General features: G+C 35.9%; 2 long non-coding RNA genes across 2 annotated transcripts in view; one reads left to right on the top strand and one right to left on the bottom strand.

Moving 5' to 3' along the window:
• LOC125277180 lies at positions 1-19,581 on the top strand. The gene is made up of 3 exons (XR_007186838.1): positions 1-128; positions 17,922-18,058; positions 18,263-19,581. It is a non-coding gene; the product is annotated as an uncharacterized LOC125277180 (long non-coding RNA).
• LOC125277181 overlaps positions 18,672-21,044 on the bottom strand; it is an 11,557-nt gene continuing 9,184 nt past the window's right edge. The window contains exon 3 of the long non-coding RNA XR_007186839.1: positions 18,672-18,799. This is a non-coding gene — a long non-coding RNA (uncharacterized LOC125277181). The remainder of the gene's footprint in view (positions 18,800-21,044) is intronic.

The raw sequence follows: 21,044 nt of genomic DNA on the forward strand, positions 1-21,044 counted from the left end.
GATGCGCATACCTGCTGTCTCGCTGATGGGAGTAGACACGACCTCCGAATGTGACACCAGAGCCTGCTGGAAAAGGGAAATTTAAATCTGCAATTACACCAGTGAAATCCAGTGAAATATGCAATGAGGTAAAGTACACCAAAACATGAAGATCATTTTACTAATCTGCTGATGATGGATAAATGAGTCCAGTATAGGACTGATCATGCGTTTGAACTGTCTATTATCATCCACTTATGCTTATGTTAATTATTTCCTAATACATAAAGCTGCACAAGATAAACAAAATATTTAAGGCAAGCATCAGAATTATACATTTATTGGGAACACTTTATAATGTCTCATTTGTTACATGCATTATCTGATGTAAACTAGCATTGAGAAATACATATATTCAAAGCATTTATTAATATTGGTTAATTTAAAGTTAGTTCCAAGTGCATTAACTAATGTTAAAAGATAAAACTTTTGGTAACACTTTAGTTTAGCTCCAATTCTCACTATTACTATAGTTGCTTATTAGCATGAATATTACTATTGGCTGTTTATTAGTACTTATAAAGCACATATTAAAGGTCCCGTTCTTCGTGATCCCATGTTTCAAACTTTAGTTAGTGTGTAATGTTGTTGTTAGAGTATAAATAAAATCTGTAAAATTTTAAAGCTCAAACTTCAATGCCAAGCGAGATATTTTATTTAACAGAAGTCGCCTACATCGAACGGCCAGTTTGGACTACATCCCTCTACTTCCTTCTTTAATGACGTCACTAAAACAGTTTTTTGACTAACCTCCGCCCACAGGAATACACAAGAGTTGCGTTTGTAGAGTGTGTTTGTCGCCATGTCGTCGAAACGCTGTTATTTTCATCCTGCAGTCCAATCACCGGGTCTGATTCCGGCTCAAATTGATAGGGTAAAATTAAAGACATGTTTACAATAACACTGAGCGCGTGCATCTCCACGTTATGGTAAGAGGCGTGACCTTTCCGGGCAAGGAGCGCTAAACTGCTGTCGAATCACAACACAGGAACCGCTGGCACAATCAGAACTCGTTACGTATTTCTGAAGGAGGGACTTCATAGAACAAGGAAGTCATCAGCCTGTTTTTATGACCGTGGAAACAGCGGTATACAGATAAGTAAATTATGTGAAAAATACTGTGTGTTTTTACACGCGAAACATGAACACGTTATATTGCACACTATAAACACAATCAAAGCTTCAAAAAAACACGAAAAACGGGACCTTTAATGCATGACCATATTCTACAACCCTTAATTCTGCCCAATAAACATAACAACTACCTTACTAACTAATAATAAGCAGTAATTGGGTGTTTATTGAGGCATAAGTCATAGTTAATAGTGAGAATTGGACCCTAATCTAAAGTGCGACCCAACTTTTGATTCAAGACATTAGTAAATGTTGAAATTCACATTAACTAAGATTGATAGAGCATGTTAACTCGTTTGATTAACTAATGTTAACAAATGAAACTAAATGAAACCTATTATTGTTATTATTGTAAACTCCTAACTCTAATTATCAACATACTACAGACATGAATGATAAATTAAATCATGTGAAAGAGGTGGTAGTACCATGAGTTTCATGTTGTGGATAATGATGAAATTAATTTTTTTTGTATTTTAACTTGGACTAGCCACTTAGCAACCTTTCAGACCACCCTAGCAACCACATATCAATGCACTAAAAAAATCAGAACACCTTATCAACTGCATAGCAACACCCTGGTAACCATCCACAACACCCAATCACTGTGCTAGTGAGTTCTGCAGAGGCACACAGTGCTCACATTCATTCTGGGAATGTTGAAAAGTGTTTTTTTTTTTTTACCTACCATGTTAAGTGTGTAGTTAAATATGTCATCTATAGTTATGTGATGTTCCATCAATTATATCAGTGTTGAAATGGTTGTAATATGAAGTAGCTCTGCAGGAGCGCTGTAACAACACTCATTATAGCTCATCTCCTGAAAAGGACAGCAGTCTCTCCATAAGGTGATTTAAACTTCAGTTACAGGTTCAAGGTCTTCTAGTGTGCTTGAATCAAAGCAATTACTTTTAGACAGTTCCTCTCTCTCTCTTCCGGCACTCGTCGCTCAATACAAAGTGGTGACCTTGCTAACTGTGTGAATACAATGAATTCTAATGAGCACATTACAGACATCACAGCCTTAAAAATATGTGTGTTTAAAGATCCACTTCTTAATCTATAAATGACTGTTGTATTGAACTATATGCGTTGGAGTCAATATTTACTTAAGTGTGTGTTTTGGTATACTGTAATTACTTTCCTCCAGTTTCAAGCATTAGTCTGGGCCACTAATTTGTCTTTTTATGTCATAGGGTGTGTTGTGTGAAAACATTGAGGTAGTGATGTCATAACGGGGGGCTGTAGGGGGCAGCAGGGGCTTTGTCTCACACACACACACACACACACACACACACACACACACACACACACACACACACACACACACACACACACACACACACACACACACATACAACAACAACAACAGCAGCTCTGCGAGAGTGTTTTACATCAGGTCAGCGCAGTGTGTTGCTGCAGCAGTGAGTGAGATAAGGCAGTGGTGTGTTGGGAGACCCTGTGCTACGCTTTCTAATTGCTGGATACAAAAAACATTTGTGTTCAGGGTTTTTTTTTTTTTTTTTTTTTTTTTTTTTTTTTATTGAAATGAATTGAAACTTAAAGCAAACACCCATAAATCCAATACACATATAACAAAATACACATAAAATCTGGTTATTATTTTATGTATGTATTTTTTTTTTTTTTCATTCTTTTATGTATTCTATTGTTTATTTGTGTGACTATTTGTTTACTTTAAAAAATTCATGTTACAATAAGCATAGCAAAAAGTGAGAAGGAGAGAGAGATTGATAGTAACATGCAAGTAAATGGATAAATATATGGAAAAAGAAAAGACAAATATGTCTAGAAGAATATTATAATACACATTTCATTATGAAAATATTATATTGACATCATTGTGGTTAATTTGATTTTAAATTCTATATACGCATAATCTATTTATTTGTTTAATGTGTGTGTGTATTACTTTTTCATTAATTTATTTGTTTATTTGTGTGACTATTTGTTTAATAATAATAATATCAAATAATATATTAAGTAATATTGTTTTGCAAAATTGGTGTTTTATTAAAACTTATAATATGTGTAAAATATATATAATAAATCATATATATATGATTTATTATATTGCCAGGGTAATAATATTAATATCAAATTATATTTCTGTATTAAATTTCTATTTTTTTTAACCTTTATATTTTATTTCTATATTTTTCGCAAAATTGATATTTTAATTTTACTTATTAATACTTAAATTGTAATATACATATCATTTTCTTTTATTATTATTATTATTTCTTCTTCTTTTTTTTTTGTGCCAGGGTAACGTTAAAGCGCCTTGAGATTTTGTGCATTGTGCAAGAGACAAAGAAAGCCCAGGCACCAGGTGATGTTTATTCGCACAGTGAATCCAAACAAATGGTAAATAAGAGAAGAAAAACAAAAGAAAATCAATTAAAATTACACACTGCCCAACATGTGCATTCACAGCTTAGAGGGAAAAAATAAAAATGAAAGAACAAAACAAATTAAAATAACAATACTCAAGGAGAATCACATTTGTTGTGTGTAAGATTTGTATTTCTCTTATGATAAATTATTTAAAAAAGAGTATGGAATAATGGCCTGCGATCAAACTGGAACTGTCACAGCATGTCTTAGGTGAAAAAGCATGCCAAAAATATGATAAAATGCCTTTCCATTTATTCACTTTTGTATATGTGCCCTTGAGAGAACACAAATAAATTTAAGACTCTGGGAGTTTTACAAAACAAACAAATATGTTTAAAAGGATAAAATCCTCCCTGAAAATTCATTATGGTTTGGCAAAATGTTACTTAACTCCTAATATATTGATACCAAATGCATCTTTCTATAACAAATGATGAAAAATAAAAGAGTGTCAAATATCCATATCGCTTTAGACATCATGCTACATGTCATTATGTAGGCTATAGGCTGCATGAGAGAAACAGATAAGTAACTTGTATGCAGTCGGTGTTGTTAACATGTTTGTGGGTTTGGGACGAGTTTGAGTTCCAGTACATAGAGATGTGTGTGTGTGTGTGTGTGTGTGTGTAAGAGACAGCGAGTACTGCACAGAGAGATTTATCGGTTCAGGTCTCTGCCTGTATATTTACAGTCTCACGACCTGAGCAGATCCACAGTTCAAGAGCAGGGCTCTAGTCCTCCGTATACACAAACAATCTAAAACCAACGTATAAACCTTTTTGTCTACAAATTCTGTTCATATAAACAAACCTCCATGCTAATTTTCCAAAGCACTGGGTCTATTTGTCATCATTAGAAAGGTCTGAATAATAATAATGCTCAGTTATGTTCATTTCAGTGAACTTTGGAATTTAATTATATATATATAAATATATATATATAATTTATTTAATCAAAAATACAGTAAAAACAGTAATATTGTGAAATATTATTACAATTAAACTTCTATTGTAATATATTTGAGTTAAGTAATTTATTCCTGTGATGCAAAGCTAAATTTCCAGCATCATTACTCCAGTCTTCAGTGTCACATGATCCTACAATATTTAATATAATTCTTTTTCACTGTATTTTTGCTCAAATATGCAGCCTTGGTGAGCATAAAAGACTGTTTTCAAAAACATAAAAAAAAAAAAAAATCATAATTATTCCAAACATTTGGCTGGTAGTGTGTATAGATTTAAATATAAACATATTTGTATTCCCTCATTGTAAAAAAGAATTGTTGGTTTAACATAAAAAAGTAAGTTACCTGTTGCCTTAAAATTTTGAGTTCACTGAAATTAAAAATTTGAGTTAATACAATGAAGGTGATTGATTTAATCTGAACCACATTAATTATCTAAGTTGATTTGACAAAAGAAAAAAATGTTGTGATAACAAATCATGAAAATATTTTTTTTTTTTTACAGTGCTGAAGGAAACAACTGATTGTAAGGCAATTTGTTTAAGAGAAAATTATAATTTTGACAAAATACAGAAAGTGGGAGAGTAACATGCAAAACTGATAGTAACATACAGAGTGAAGGGATACATTTGGAAAAAGAAAAAAAACGAATTGCAATTCATTATGCAAACAGATGTACGAAAGAATACCAATTGCATTTATGCAAATATTATGATGACTTCATTGCGCTTAATTAGATTTTGAGTCAGTTGGAGGCTTTCAAACTTTAATGTATTTTTTTTTTTATTCAAAACAATGCAAACCCCCTTAAAGTAATAAACTTTACACTATATTTCAGATATGCAGCATACCTGCCAAAAACTGATTAATAAAAATAAATTACAGCCCCGACATTTCGTAACAAACCCCTAAAGTGTTCAGCGAAAAGCTGAAACCCCGAGCAGCCGTGGTGAGCACTGACACTGAGCAGGGATATAGAGTCCTGTCTGACACCCGCTCTCCATAATCCCCTAATACACACAAACTCTGAAAGCAAGCACACAGGGAGATCCAGCTTACATCTCTATTTCTTTCATACGTTTTCTCAGACACACGCATACAGAGAATGATGGATTGCCGCTATGCTAACAGCATTAGCTGTCGTGCTGAGGGCAGACGGGCGGCTGAGCTGCGCCTCGTGAAGCCTGCAGACTCGGACACAACAGTTAAGATGCAGAGCATTAAATAACACAACAGATGCATGTTTATTTATCCAGCCCCCGGGCCAGCTCGACTGGTGAATCAACACCAGGGCCATTTCCATGCAAGCAAATGGCGCATGTCATGGGTGGAGCAAACATGAATATGGCTGAGAGGGTTTTTTAATCAAGAGACAATGCTTGATTTTTTTAACCCCCCCTCCCATTGTGCTTGTGCCTACTGGCTTTACATCTGAAAGCTTTTGAAAGTGACAGTTTTTACTCTTTATCTTTATGTGTGTTGGGTTTAGTTTGTTCCTTGTAGTAAGCTAAATATGACAAAATTTCCCTTTAGGGACAGCTGGAATATTGATTCATAAGTAAGTAAATAAACAAATAAATAATACGGTTACACCTTATTTTAAGGTGACATTATTAATTAACTACATATACTTAATATAGGGTTAGGATTTGGGGTTACACTTTATTTGGTAACACTTTATTTTAGCGCCATTGTTACGCATGTTACATGTCGTTACTGTTGTAATGACTATAAATTATGCATAATTACATGCAACTAACCCTCATCCTAACTCTAAACCTATAGTGAGTGCATGCAGTTACTTAATATTACTCACTACTTGAATGTATAATTACACTGTAACACGGAAACCTTAAAATAAAGTGTAACCCTTTATTTTAAGGTGTCTTTGTTACATTGTAATTATACATTTATGTAGTGAGTAATATTAATTAACTACATGTACTAGGGTTAGGGCTTGGTTTAGGGTTAGTTGCATGTAATTATGCATAATTTATAATTAATACTATAGTAAGTACATGTAACAATTACTCTGTAGAATAAAGTGTAACTGGGTTTGGTTTAGGTTTAGTTGCTTGTAATTATGCCTAATTTACCGTTTTTACTATAGTAAGTACATGTAATGGGTAACTATATCATGTTAAGTGTTGGATAAGTTACTCTAAAAAAGTAATTCATTACTACTGTAGCTACTAATTACATCTTCAACGGTGTAATTAGATTACTGTTCTAATTACTCTCTGGATTACTTACTACGAATTACTTTCTAAATCCCAAATCAAACTCGACCAGATGAAGAGTACAATAGACATGGAACTGCTCTTTTAATTCTTTCAAATTAACCATATTCAATTGCATAAATTATTTTTGAACTGACCAAAGTGTGTAAAGGGAGAAGGTTACATTAAAAACATACATTTTAACATTAAAGTTTGATGTTAAATCCACTATTGTTTTATGTGGAATTGTTGTATAGTCTATAAAGTATTTAATGCAGTTACATTAGAAGTAACTAATTAAATTATAGAAAAATTAAGAGTAGTCCCTTACTTTACTTTTTCAAGGGAAAAGTAATTAAATCACAGAAATTAGATTACTTAGTAATTATTTACACCCAACACTGATCATGTTAAAAATAAAGTGTTACACTATATATATATATATATATATATATATATATATATATATATAACAAAAGTGTATACACTAGGATAGTAAAACTTGAAATCACCTACAGACAACTGTTCCCTTGAGGAAAACTGCTCAATAAACACATTTTAAAAAATGCCTTAATAAAAATCGTAAAATGCAAAAAAAAGGTTTAGGGGATAGAAAATATATTTAGCTGAGTGTAATACAATAGAAGTCTCTGGTATGTGCTCATTTAGATAAGTAAACGTGTACTTGTGTGTGTGTGCGCGTGTGAAAGTCTCTTTCCCTCCACTAATCATGCCGTCGTATTCATGGCTTTCCTTTTCTTCCCACCTCTCTTCATGCCAGTAGAGCTCCAGCCGTGGCCACTCACTGCAGCTTTTCACTTCGCAGACAAAAAGAGGCGACACGGCGCGGCCACGAATAATGCGGTCAAAAAACGCACTGAGAGGAATTGCTGTGTTTTATGAGCCATTAAAATTTTATTCATCCCTCCACTGAAGCAGGTTTTGGCCAGGGGTCGTCATGCTTTAAATAAACTCAAGTCACTCCAGCACTTCACCCCATATCAGCATTTACCCTTGCCTTCAGACTCAATGGTCTGTTTATTAGTGGTGTTTGCTAAGGCAAGCATCACTATTACTCTTTCTCGTATACTCAGGGATATGGATTTAAACACTAAGAACTATACTTTGGTTTGAATTTTGTCCAACACCATCTGTGCTACTGACGTGAATGATACTTCAAATCATGCGGCTTATTGAGAAGAGCTGTGCTGTTAGTTTCCCAAGCAATCAGACTTACAATTTTCACCTTGTAAACAAAAAAGCTCACAGACCGTCATGGAAGGAGGGAGCTGGAGCATTTCTAGAAACCAATACAGCATATAGAGACTTATTAGGCTGGGCCAGTAAACAACCGCTTAGCAACCACAGAGAACACTATAGCAACCATAGAAGCAATGTGCTAAAAACAACTCAAAGCACCCTAACAATTGAATAGCAGCAATCTACAGCAAATTTGCATAGGCAAGCACCACTCACATTTTCTTTTAGTGATGTAAAATTTGCTACAGATTTGTAGGGTGTGTGTATTACAACGTAAACATGAAAGATGAGGACATTTCATGAGTCCTCATATTTAAAACCATACTAAACAATGTTTTATTAAAAATGTGATGGGTAGGTTTGGGGTAGGGGTAGGGAGATAGAATGTACAGTTTGTACAGTATAAAAACAATTACGCCTATGGAATGTCCTCACTTTGTGTGTGTGTGTGTGTGTGTGTGTGTGTGTGTTCCTGCACTGTAAAAAAGAATTGTTGGTTTAACTTAAAAAAGTAAGTTACCTGGTTGCCTTAAAATTTTGAGTTCACTGAAATGAAAAATTTGAGTTAATACAATGAAGACGATTAGTTTAATCAACAGAAACTCAAAATATTATGTTATCTGAACCACATTAAATATTTAAGTTGTTATGACAAAGGAAAAAAATGGTGTGATAACAAATTATGAAAATAATTTTTTACAGTGTGGTATTCCCTACATTCCAAAAAAAAAAAAAAAAAAAAAATGCTGGGTTAAAAACAACCCAAGTTGGGTTGAAAATGGACAAACCCAGTGACTGGGTTGTTTTAACCCAGCGGTTAGGTTAAATATTTGCTGGGCAGTTTTATTTAACCCAACTTCTGTTTAAAAATGACTAATATGGCTGGCTTAAAATGAACCCAAAATAGGTCGGAAATTAAAAATCCGCTGGGTTAAAACAGCCCAATTGCTGGGTTTGTCCATTTTCGACCCAACTTGGGTTATTTTTAACCCAGCATTTTTTAAAGTGTACATTATGGGGGCTAAATGTCCCCACAAGTATAGTAATACCAGTCAATTTTGACCATGTGGGGAATTTTTTTTGGTACAGGACTATATATATATATATATATATATATATATATATATATATATATATATATATATATATATATATATATATAAAGCTTATACAGAATTATCTATTTTTTGAAAATCTAAAATAGCAGAAAGTTTTCTGTGATGGATAGATTTAGGGTTAGGGTTAGGGTAAGGGGACAAAATATACCATTTATACCAGTATAAAAATGTCGCCATAAAACATGGAAACCCCCTCAGAAGTTTTAGAGTCACATGCACTCTTAAAAATAAAGGTTCCACAGCAGTTCTATAAAAGAACCTTTTTGTGAACTTTTCTTTAAAATAATCTTTTTTTTTCTTCCTTAGTGTAAAGAGCATTTAAAAATCTAAAGAACCTTTTTTCTACTATAAAGAACCTTTTGTGCAATCAATGGAAAGCTTCCATGGATGTTAAAGGTTCTTCATGGAACCACTGATGCCAATAAAGCACCTTTATTTTTTAAGAGCGTACCTTACAAAAAACACCCAAACGCCAGTGCTGTCCACTGGCAGATAGGTATCCAGTTCAGCGCTTGGCTCGCATGTTGTGCTGCTGACCCTCCCCTCAACTTTGACTCTTGACCCACAGAGGTATCTGTCATGACAGGAGGCTACTTAACACAAAACGGTGCCCGCTTCCAAGGGAGAGTAGAAAACAAGGCACAAACACACACAGTGGATTCCTTTATACCAGCCCTCGTCTTTTGTTTTGGACTGAAGAACGTGTTGCCTTTTCCCCCCTCCCTTCTGCTTTCTTCCCCTCTCCTTTTTCTTTTCTTTTCTTTCTTTTTTTTCCCCCTGCGCCTAGCAGTCTTCTCGTTCCGCAGCAGGTAGTGGCTGGGAGCAGCAGGATTCTGGGAGATTGTAAGAGAACGCCTTAATGAGCTGAAGGCCTCCTTGGCTGGAAACAAATGTATGCAAATGAGATGCACAACCCAAAAAGGATGGTGGTCCAAGAAGAGAAGACGAACTGCAGCTGACTGAGAGAGGAGTGAGTCCCCCCCCTCCCCAAACCAGCACCAGGATGAGCTCTACTATCTCTCTCATCTGAGGACTGGTAACAAAAGCACATTTTCTCATCCTCCACTGTAGGCAACGGGCTTTTGTTCAATTACACCCCGTGGAATTGTGCTTAACTAGTTCAGTTAATCAGAAGCCAGGGTGAAGCTGGATCGTGATATATTCAATCAGCTTTAGTTGGAATAATTAGAAATGTCAGGAGCATCCTTATGGATAGGATGGAATGTTGGCAGAAAAATGATTGAGTGTTTTGCTGTATGTAATCTTGGCACTTTAATTCTTAGGCATGGTGAACCAATGCTTACAACTCATGTCAGTTGTTAATTAGCTGACGGGAAAAATGTGATGTTTACAGTTATGGCTATTATAAATAATTAAAGGTGTGATTTTCTCCTTTTGGTAAACTTATTTATTGCTATTGCAAACTTACGATTTTTACACGAAAATACATACATTTCTAATAAATACTGAATATAGAATGTTTATGTATGATGCTAATTAATTTGCTTACATGTAAGAAAATGAAGGCAAGTGTCATTTTATAACAAACATAATCAGAATCGATTTTCTCTGCTTCATATAAAAGAGCTGTAATTTCTCAAGTAATTGAATTTGTGGAGAGTCATCAACAGTTTTCTGAAGCGTGTCGTCTTCTCGGGTTTGATTCTCTCACTCTTTTATGTCGCTGGGAAGAGGGCAGAAATGTAATAATTTATCCTTTTAACTGATATTATATTTGCATTTTCATGCGTGTTTCTTTTTTTTCGTTAAGCATCATTTTATAATTTCAATGTATTTTATTATTAAACATTTTGGAATTAGCTAGTGTATGTGTCGTTTTTAATATAAATGCTCGTTTAAAATTCAGGCAAATGACTGAGGGCTTATCTGAGGAGTTTGTTAATTATTTGAAAATCGAATTATTTGACAAAGCGAGAATATGCTTTACGTCTTAACAGGTGACATTACAAGAGACAATCATGTCAGAGTATATTTTATAATATATATTTTTAAATATGTTGTTTTATTTTACATTAATAATAATGTTTATCATTATTTATTAATGTTGGCGCATCTTTACATCGAAGAATAGAACAGAATAGAATAGAATAGAATAGAATAGAATAGAATATTAAATTAATCAAATCAAGAGAAAATGTTTTGTAAAATTCACTGGAAACTGCGCGTGATTTTAAGGGTAAATCATTTTAGCCTGTAGTAATGTCATTTGAGGGTGTTTTTGTCAGCAACGAGGTCGATGGGCATCGCGAGCGCTGCGATTATTTCTCGTTAAGCATCTGTCTCATTTGACTGCTTCTAAAAGACAGAAATGAAGGATTCGCGAGCTCGTGATCACAGAAGAGCTGTGCGCGCGACAGAACAACAGAAATCAGCAGAGCAGAATCTGAATCCCACGTACGTGCCCGCGGGTATAGACACACAGAAAGAGAAAAAAAGAGAAGAAAAATGCAGCCCTAGTGAGAAAATTAGAGAGGCACCTGATGATGGCGAGTTTGACATGTGTTAATTGCTCAACAGCTCTCCTCATTAGGGATTTTGGAATTGTTGAAGTGCTGCAGGGCGGATAGCTGATGTCTGTCCGTATCAGACGCGCTGCCACATTTGTACAGCTCAACACACGCATTATATCAGGATGTTTTGCATTGTAGCGTATTTTGTAAAAAAATATTTAAAAATATCAGTGCATATATACGATATAAATTTTGTAATATTTTAATATTGTAAATTTTGCTAATATACAAGCTATGATTGTATTAATGCTATCTATCTATCTAGTCTTTTTTTATTGTACTGTATTGTAATGTTGCACACCTTGTGCAGTGGTTTAATGTGTAATTTCTCTAATGGCTGAATTCCTGTTTCTTGTTATCATGTATGTTTCCAGCGCCTGGCTTTCATTTGCCCCGCTACAATGAAAGGCGTCATGTATTGGGATCCATTCCTCTGGTAAATTACTTGTTACCTGCTGGCATTTATTTATGTGGCTGTGAATTATAAAGCTTTGTTATTGCTCTGCCTTGGGTGAATTGTTTATGACACCAGTAATCGGAGTAATTGTTATTGTTGAAATGACCTGTCAGCTGGCCCTTGCAGCAGAGCTTGTCCTACTGACAGATAGTGACAGCAGAGAGGACTCCTGGACCCGCACCTCTGATGAGTTCTCCGCTGATAATAAGGAGCGCTGGGCCCCTGATAATTCGCCTGTCAATGCTGCCTGCACATCCCAGATCCTCAGCCAAATTGTTGTCATTCATTTTGACAAAGACAGCAAAAAGAGAGAGAGAGAGAGAGAGAGAGAGAGAGATTACCAAAATAAATTAATTTGTTCACACTTCCCCCATCTCTGTGAGGCTGCTCTCCAACCTGACTCGTAAATTGTGCTTGTCTTGAGCTCACCTGTGAGCATTCATGAAGCTGTGTCAGGCTGATTTAAAATCTCTGTCAACGCAAACTTTCAAAATATAGTGGCCGGCGTGTCAGAAATAACACCAGGCGGAGTGATTTTTACCACAGTTCAGTTTGACCAGAGTCAGATTTCCCTTTAGAAGCTCTTACTCTAGACATATGGCATTAGCAGGTCAGTCTGACTGTGCTGGCGGGCAGATCAACCTCAGAGAGGCTGAAAATCATAATCAATGTCATCGCAGTCCGAGCGCTGCTTACAGGAGACGTATCGGTCTGCGTCATATCTGTGTTAAAACAAATCTGGAGTGTTTATGTGTTAAATTCAGTTTTCCATTCAGTTTAAGAAGCATGTCACCGAGTTTAAGTGGGAATTGATATAGTTTGACGTAAGGTTTCTGCTTCTTGCATTTCTGTTTTTCTTGCAGCCAAAGCTCACACTCATCAATAGCGGATAAAATCACAAGCAATGTGATCCATCATATTTAATTGGGCCTTTGAGTTCCCAGTAACAATCTTTATGATTTCCTGAACCTGTGGAAATCAGGGAAATATGATTTATTTAATCATTTCTTTTGTCACTTCATTTGCTTAGATTTCTTAGAAGCTTGTCATTTCTGATAATTGCTCATAAAAATCACCTAATCCCACAATATGGTTCACCTCAAAGAAAAGGAATACACCACAAAACCTGAAACGGTAGATTATGATGAATATTCTTTGAAAAGCCAAAGCATAAAAATCAGCAGGCTGTGTGAAATTAGTTCTGCAGGGGCGAAATGATGATATGACATGAATGAGGCTCAAATGGCAGGTGATGACAGAGGCTTGATTGCATTTCTTTGGGAACTCTAGACAGAGTGATGTCGGAGCATGAAATAGCTTTCTTATCTCGTTTTTATTTTTATGATTATTGGACTAAGATTTCCTTTAAAGAATACCATTACAACACTCCCGGTCTCAAAATAACCGTAAACATGGCACAGATCGGAACGTTTCTCGTTGCGGATCGACACGCACCCAAGTCCCCTCCTGCTAATATGCTTTTTTAAGCTTTCATTTTTTATTCAAATGATACCATTAACAATCTATTCATTTATCAAGGATGCAAAAATTAGCTTTTAAACAATGCCATTAATTATTGTTTCCAGATGCAGCATGCACAGCAAAGTTGATTATGGTGATTTGAATATAACACAAGCCCACACAGATGGTAGACTTTAGGAAAGAGAAGCCTATTTGAATAGGCTAGCAGACATTAATGGCAATAATGATTTATTTGTCCGGTCTGGCTTTTAATGATATTGTTATTCCACAGTTATGTGCATCCTCGTCCCAAACAGTAGCTAAACTCTCCCATATTATATGATCTCTATATAGTCTGTGTAATGATTTGTAAAATTATCATGCAGTGTAAATATTTTTTTTGAAATCTAGGTTTTCATTTTCACTTGAATTTATAGCAAAAAAGATACAGCTGTTCATAAAATCATTATTCATCACTTGGGTATAAAGGTGCTGAATGATGATTTTCCATTTTATTAATCTGTATATATACAGAAGTATTCTTTCATTGTGAGAATCGGCGGCACATGTTGAGTGCTGGACTGCGGCTGTCCATGTCCACATCTGTTTTTTATTAATACCACTATTTTTACAGAGAAACCTCTTCAAGAGAAAAGGCCGAGCTGCGTAGGTGAGTTTCATCGTCTGATGAGGCGTGGGGTCTCCACAGGGTCAGACACACCATGACACCTCCACCATCTGCCCCACCTCCTTTCCCATCACACACACACATACACATGCACATTACCTCCCTATTCCATTGTGAGATATAAGTACTGGATTGTACAGTATCCTTTAATACGGTGTTTATTCCTTTAATCCATCTCCACTGGCATTTTCTGTGGGAAGAACAGAGGCTGGTTAACCTATGAGTGTGCTGATGCTGATGACTGTTTAATCAGTCTGATATGGGAGTGAAGGTTGTTGTGGTGAGAGTTGGCCAGATGCTGTCAGTGAGTTTTGCTTAGGGAAATATTTGGGTTATGATTTGGTGTGATTATCTGAACAGCCACCTCCTTTTAAAGGTACTTTACCTTAAAGCGAAATTTCAATGTTCAGATTAAAAAATGGTCCATTGATGACTTTTGAAATCGTCATTTGATCAAACATGATGCACCAGATTGAATATTCCGAATGAAAAGTTTTAGTAAATAGTAGGGATGCACCGATACCACTTTTTCCATAACGAATCAATACCTTTACTTATTTTTAGTACTTGCTGATACAGAGTACCGATACCTGTGTTTTCATCGTATTTTTTTTATTATTTTTATGAGCTGCACGTTTCCAACATACTGTTAAACACATGTTTTCTTTCTCAACTGTTTACATTCACTTAAGACATAACCTATGTTATAACCATAGTTATAACCATATAACTATGTTTCATAATTACAGACACTTGCCTATAGGGGCATTTTGTATGGTGGCCCAGTAGTGCACAACACAACACAACACAATAAAGTTAGCTTTCCTTGCCACTGTTTTTTATAGAGTATAAATATATCAATACCATGATTACTTTTAAGTATGTAAACATTGTATATCGACATGAAATATTCATTCAAAATCACTTAGTATGTGCACAATAGCTTCATATTTATACCTGTGAATGATTTGAAGCGCTACCACGGCGCATGATGAAGGGAACGTCTGCCAATTCCACCAAGTGGTTAAAAGTGGTTTGTTTTAACATTTAAAAACAGAAATGTTCAAATTCCAAAGCTTGTTAGTCGCTGCTGGTAAGACTGACTTACTACAGGTGACATTATACCTCCCTGTATGAATTATCAAAATGTCACCTGTAGTAAGTCAATCTTACCAATAGAAACCTACTGCAAGCTTTGGAATTTGAACATGTCTGTTTTTAAATGTTAAAAGTAATTTTAATGAATACAAATTATACATTTTAACCACTTGGTGGAATTGGCAGTCGTTCCCTTCATCATGCACCGTGGTAGCGCATCAAATCATGCACAGGTATAAATATGAAGCTATTGTTCACATAGGTGATTTTGAATTAATGTTTCATGTCGATATACAGTGGTTACATACTATTAAAACTTATTGTAGCATTGATATCACTGCCGACTCTATAGAACATTGGCAAGGAAAACCAACTTTGCAGAGCTCTGAGAGCCCCCCTAGTGGTCAGAAGCATTTCCGTTGTGTTGTGGAATGTTTCTGTTGTGTTGTGGCTTTATTCCATTGTGTTGTGAACTTATGTGTGCTTTTTAAATTTTCTTGTGTTGTGTACTACTGGGCCACTGTAATTTTGACAATTTTGGGAATTTGTCCATTCAAGCACAAGAGAATTTGATTTAACAGGCTATTTGCGCTGTCTGAGAGGCAGCTTTCTTAAGATGTTTGAGCACAGAAAATGTCACGTGATTACTGTACCGCCTTCCTGTAATACTGTAGGGAACCACTCATTATACCAACATCATGTAACAGTTAATGTTTTTTACTTGCACAAACAATTTGAGCGAGTGAGCAATCGGCAATCAAGCGCTCTCTCTCTTTTAACATTAGTAATATGATCCTCATTACACTTTCTATGCTATCGCCATATCCGACCGAACTACAAACTTTCCAGCTATGTCTGTGAAAAAGAGATGAGCTTGATAAGATTACGCTCCCGTGCCGCTGCACAGTCAATACGCTCCGCATTCTCTTATCAGCTTTCTAAATATTTAATTTGTTTAGCATTCTATTAATTCGATACATTTATTTCATAGGCATCCTTCTTTGGTATATCCATTCTGCTCTCTGTTTTCTCTGTTGTCAGTGTTTCTTTGTCACAAGCACTGTACCGTACTCTACGCGGTATCGGTTGTTATTTCGATGACTACGAGTAAGAGTATACACGAGCACAGTATCGGACCCGATACCGATACTTGTTGCATCCCTAGTAAATAGTGAAGTAAACGTTATGTGTTCCACAGAAAAAAGAAACCACACAGAAGATGGTATATGAAGGTGAGTAAATTAGGACATTTGTCAATTTCGGGTGAACCATTCCTTTTGATAGAGAGAGGCAGAATGAGGGCGCAAGACCGCTGCCATGCTTTGTGTGGGAGCAGGTGCCAGAAGAGAGGCTAATAAACACCAGCTACAAGCTGGATACTCACTCCAAATAATGTCTTTTGGCTATGGCTGGGCCATTGATGTAACAATACTGTGTTGCAGTAATGACGCCCATGTTGGGCATCAGTTACGGCTCTTTCTGCTGTTGGCATTGGCTTTCAGGCGCTCTCCGTCTATCTCACTTTTGATTTTGGCTCTTGCCATTTCTTCCTCGTTCTCACCTTGCCGCCTTTCTCTCTTCTCTCTCACCATCTCGTCTCTGGATGCGATGCAGGCCAGTTGGGACTTAATCAGAACCAGATGGACACGGTGTCGAAATTGTCCAAAAGGGTCTGAGAACGTGGGGAGCTGTCAGGCCTGTGGAGAGAGTGGAATTCTTCAGTAATAAAACGTGGATTTATCACCTCTCTACCACAGTCATAGCCCTTTCTGTTAAGAGCCGATAGAGAGAGGGAGGCCACTGTCCATTATTCTCGCAAAACTCCGGCTCAGCTCCTCAGCAAGGCCCAAACTAGCAGCCTTCGGAGAAGGCGCATTAACGGAGAGCTTTCGCGTCCCCTACTGAGTCAAATGAACCTGCTAAAATAGCCGCTTTTCACAATAGGCTGTGTAATTGAAACCAGAATGTGGAGGATTTGATAAATTGCTTGACCCTGTAGGAATGTTAAAGCTGTAAATTTTTAGTGCATTTTGGTTATGTGTTTGGGTAAATGCATGTCTGCGCATGTGTCTTTCGGCGTGTGAGCGCGTCTGTGTTTTTATTATTTTTAATAATAATGGCTTTTCACTGTCGTTTTAGTAAGGGCATGTACACACACACACACACGTACCAAAACCTTTGTGGGCCTTAAAGCACCTTTCCATTCTAAGATCAAATGGTCCATAAATCTTCCGAACTCTATGGAGTTCCTTCACGTACTTGCTGGTTTACATTAAAGATTGAAAAATCCTTGGAAGTCAAACCATCCAATGCATTTTGCAGCATCAAAAGATTTAAGGGCACATTCAAAAGTTGCACTGTTCATATGAAAAATAATATGAGCGAAAGTAAATTATATGAAATAATCTTTTCTATGTAATAAAAATCATTAGGAAAATTAAATTGTAATTTCATTGTAAGTGACTAAAAAATAAAGATGATAATTTTAGAAAAATTAAAAATTGATATCTCTTTTTTTTTTTTTTTAACAGTTTTGTGTTTATATAGGTCATGCGTCCTCCATGGCGCAGATAGAAAGCGATCAATCCGTTCGGGCACTGCGAGGTCAACGCAGTGTAAACACAGCACACGGCACGATTTATGGCGTTTGCTGAGGCTACAACCAGAGGTCTGTATATTTTCACATCATAATTGCTTTTTGCAGCTTTTCAATCACTGAGAGCTCTTTTTGTTTTGTCTCTCACCCTATTCTAAGGCCTGAACCATACACAACGGCCCAGGGGGATTTTCACCTCATTCTTAATTCTTAATTTCACCTCGTCTTAATATATGTCATGTCTTTCTTTCTTTTCTTTTTTTTTTCTTTTTTCAGAGTCAAATGAATTGCGCAGGCCTGTTAAAAGGACCACATCGCACTTGAGAATTCGTACCGCAGGGTTTCTCACTTGTTGACAGTAGTTACCTGTGCCCTGGCAGACCCTTGGCCCTGGGATAAAATGGCTTCTATCATGGGCCAGACACATAAATATTTCCCTTTCTATTTTCCAAAATAGCTTTTAATTTAACAAGTTTTATGGCTCTAATATTAAGTGCATGTGTTTTACAAGACACTGTGTCCTCTGAGTCACCCCTTGGTTTTCGGCTGCTTTTTTACCTTATGGAGAAGAGGAAAAGAGGGGGGGATGTTTGACTGGGCCTCTACCAGACACTCCCCCATGCTCCCCTTGGCCTGGGCCTCTCCTTCTGAGGGACGGCCATGTAGAGAGTCTGGGATTAAGGGACGGGCAACTCCCTCTGTCCGCACTAGTGTGTTCTGGCCCACTGACCTCTCCCTTGGGGTTCCGAAAGTCCAAAAAACCTCTCAATCACTAAAGTTCCTGCACGATGGGGATTCCATGTGTAGAGAGCTCTAGGAAAGGAAAAGGGGCTGGAAGTTACAATAAATATAGATATCTCTTGATTTTAACCATGGTTAGCATTACGTTTATAACATAGCACTTGGTTATGGATTTATCACTGGGGCTGTGTGTGTGTGTGTGTGTGTGTGTAGAGGACCTGAGTACTCTCTGTCTGTCCCCTCTAGGGACAAATTGATGTCGAGTTGTTCTCTCTGTCAGGATTAAATGTCTGTTTGCTTTTTGCTCACATGCAGCTCGATGAATAAAAAAGCTCATCTGACCAAATCAAAAACTTGATCCCTGTATAAAAAGCGGGATGGAAACAACTACTTCACCCGATAATGAAAACCTGTCATCATTTACTCATCCTCATATTGTTCCAATATGTTCCAGTACGACCGATTTTCTTCCAGGGAACACAAAAGCAGAAACTTTGAAGAATTTTGCTGTTGCTCTTTTCCAAATAAATACAATGAATAGTCACTAGAGCTTTCAAACTTCAAAAAGGAAGAAAGAACACAGTACAAGTGATTCTGTCACTGAACAGCACACTGGAGCGGAAGGTTTTTAAGGAATAATTACATACAATTTGGTCAGTTGACCCAATATCAAATGTACTTATCATATGAACCATGTTTACTCTTTTTACAGTGTTTTTGTGTCCTTTATAAAGCTTGAAAGGTATGAAGGTGAGTAAATGATTCATTTCAATATTTTCATCCTCTGTCCTCAAACTGCATGTTTTGCCATTGTGAACTGGTAAATGTAAAATATTAAAATATTTTATTATTTATTTGTTCGTTTGAAAAGGGTGGTCTCTGTTTTTTTTGTGTGTATTTTGTAATAAAGTGACATGCTGTCAATTTTGAAGTCTTATACTGTCATTGTGTTATTTTTATTTCTTTAAAAAATATATATATTTATAAATAGCCTATAGTAATCTTAAATAACCTTTATGTAATTATGTAAAACTCTCACTCTCAAAAAAGTGTGCTGTGAGGTGATGTAAATAATTATAAAAGTATAGGTAACACTTTAGTATGGGGAACAATTCTCACTTTTAACTAGCTGTTTATTAGTACTTTTAAAGCACATATTAATGCCTCAATATTCTGCATGGCCATATTCAACATCCCTTTTTTCAACCCCATACCTTAAACTTAAATGCTACAAAAACTACCTAACTAACTATTAATAAGCAGTAAATGAAGAGTTTATTGAGGCAAAAGTCGTAGTTAATAGTGAATATGCGCTCCCCATCCTAAAGTGTTTCCAAATTATATATATTTACTACTATATTAAAAGTGGTAATATATATAACTTGAATGGGAGTGGTCCATTTAAAATGGTTCTCTGAGTCTTTGTTTATGTGAAGTATTCTAATATTGCTATGGAAAGGAATAATGATCTTTTGATATAAAAATCAGTATACTTCTATTCTCATGCTGTGACCTTGCAAGTAAACAGTGCTGTTTTAGCTCTATAGCGAGAGTTAGCAGAAACTATTAGAAAGCTTCAAATATTCATGTTTTATTTATTTATTTATTTATTTTTTTTAAATCTGTAAACATCATTTCAAATGAGTGATTTTTAAGAAAGAACACATGCAAATGATTCACTGTATATCTTGCATTTATCAAGCAGATTCTCATTGGTTGTTTCTTTAATGATCTTTCATTTAATCTCTCATGGTCTGTGCTCCTGATATATTAATTACCAATCTTTTATATTTCCATATTTCACAAAACAGTCTTTTAATAATTCCATTATTCATTTTTATAAAATAATGTCTGCTAATTGTAAATGCATCATGAACATAATTTAAGTGAGATTTTCAACATGCCTCAATTTCACTCTAAAGCATTTAATCATAAACATTGATTTTATCTGAAATCAAAAAATAAGACTCTTGACGTGAGCGAGGGACGGATAGATGCATTCATGAGAATATAAAAGCCTACAAACTGTATAAGATGTATAAGCATCATCTGTAGGCACATGTAGAATAAACAATAGAGGTTTTCTTCACCGAAAAAAACAAACACCCTCTCACACATACATCTCCAGCGTGCTCCTGAAATTCAGCATGCCATAAATCTGCCCCTCTGAATACGCCTGGCATGTTTTAAGGTTGCTGTGTCCATAATACCATATAACATAAGCACACTGCAGTTAATTGGTAGACATAAACATTGACTGCGGCCCGGACGCAGTTTAGCACCCAGCTACAATTCATCGGTAAACTGAACTGCTGCT

The sequence above is a fragment of the Megalobrama amblycephala genome, linkage group LG10, assembly GCF_018812025.1.
Source record: "Megalobrama amblycephala isolate DHTTF-2021 linkage group LG10, ASM1881202v1, whole genome shotgun sequence".
Lineage (NCBI taxonomy): Eukaryota > Metazoa > Chordata > Actinopteri > Cypriniformes > Xenocyprididae > Megalobrama > Megalobrama amblycephala.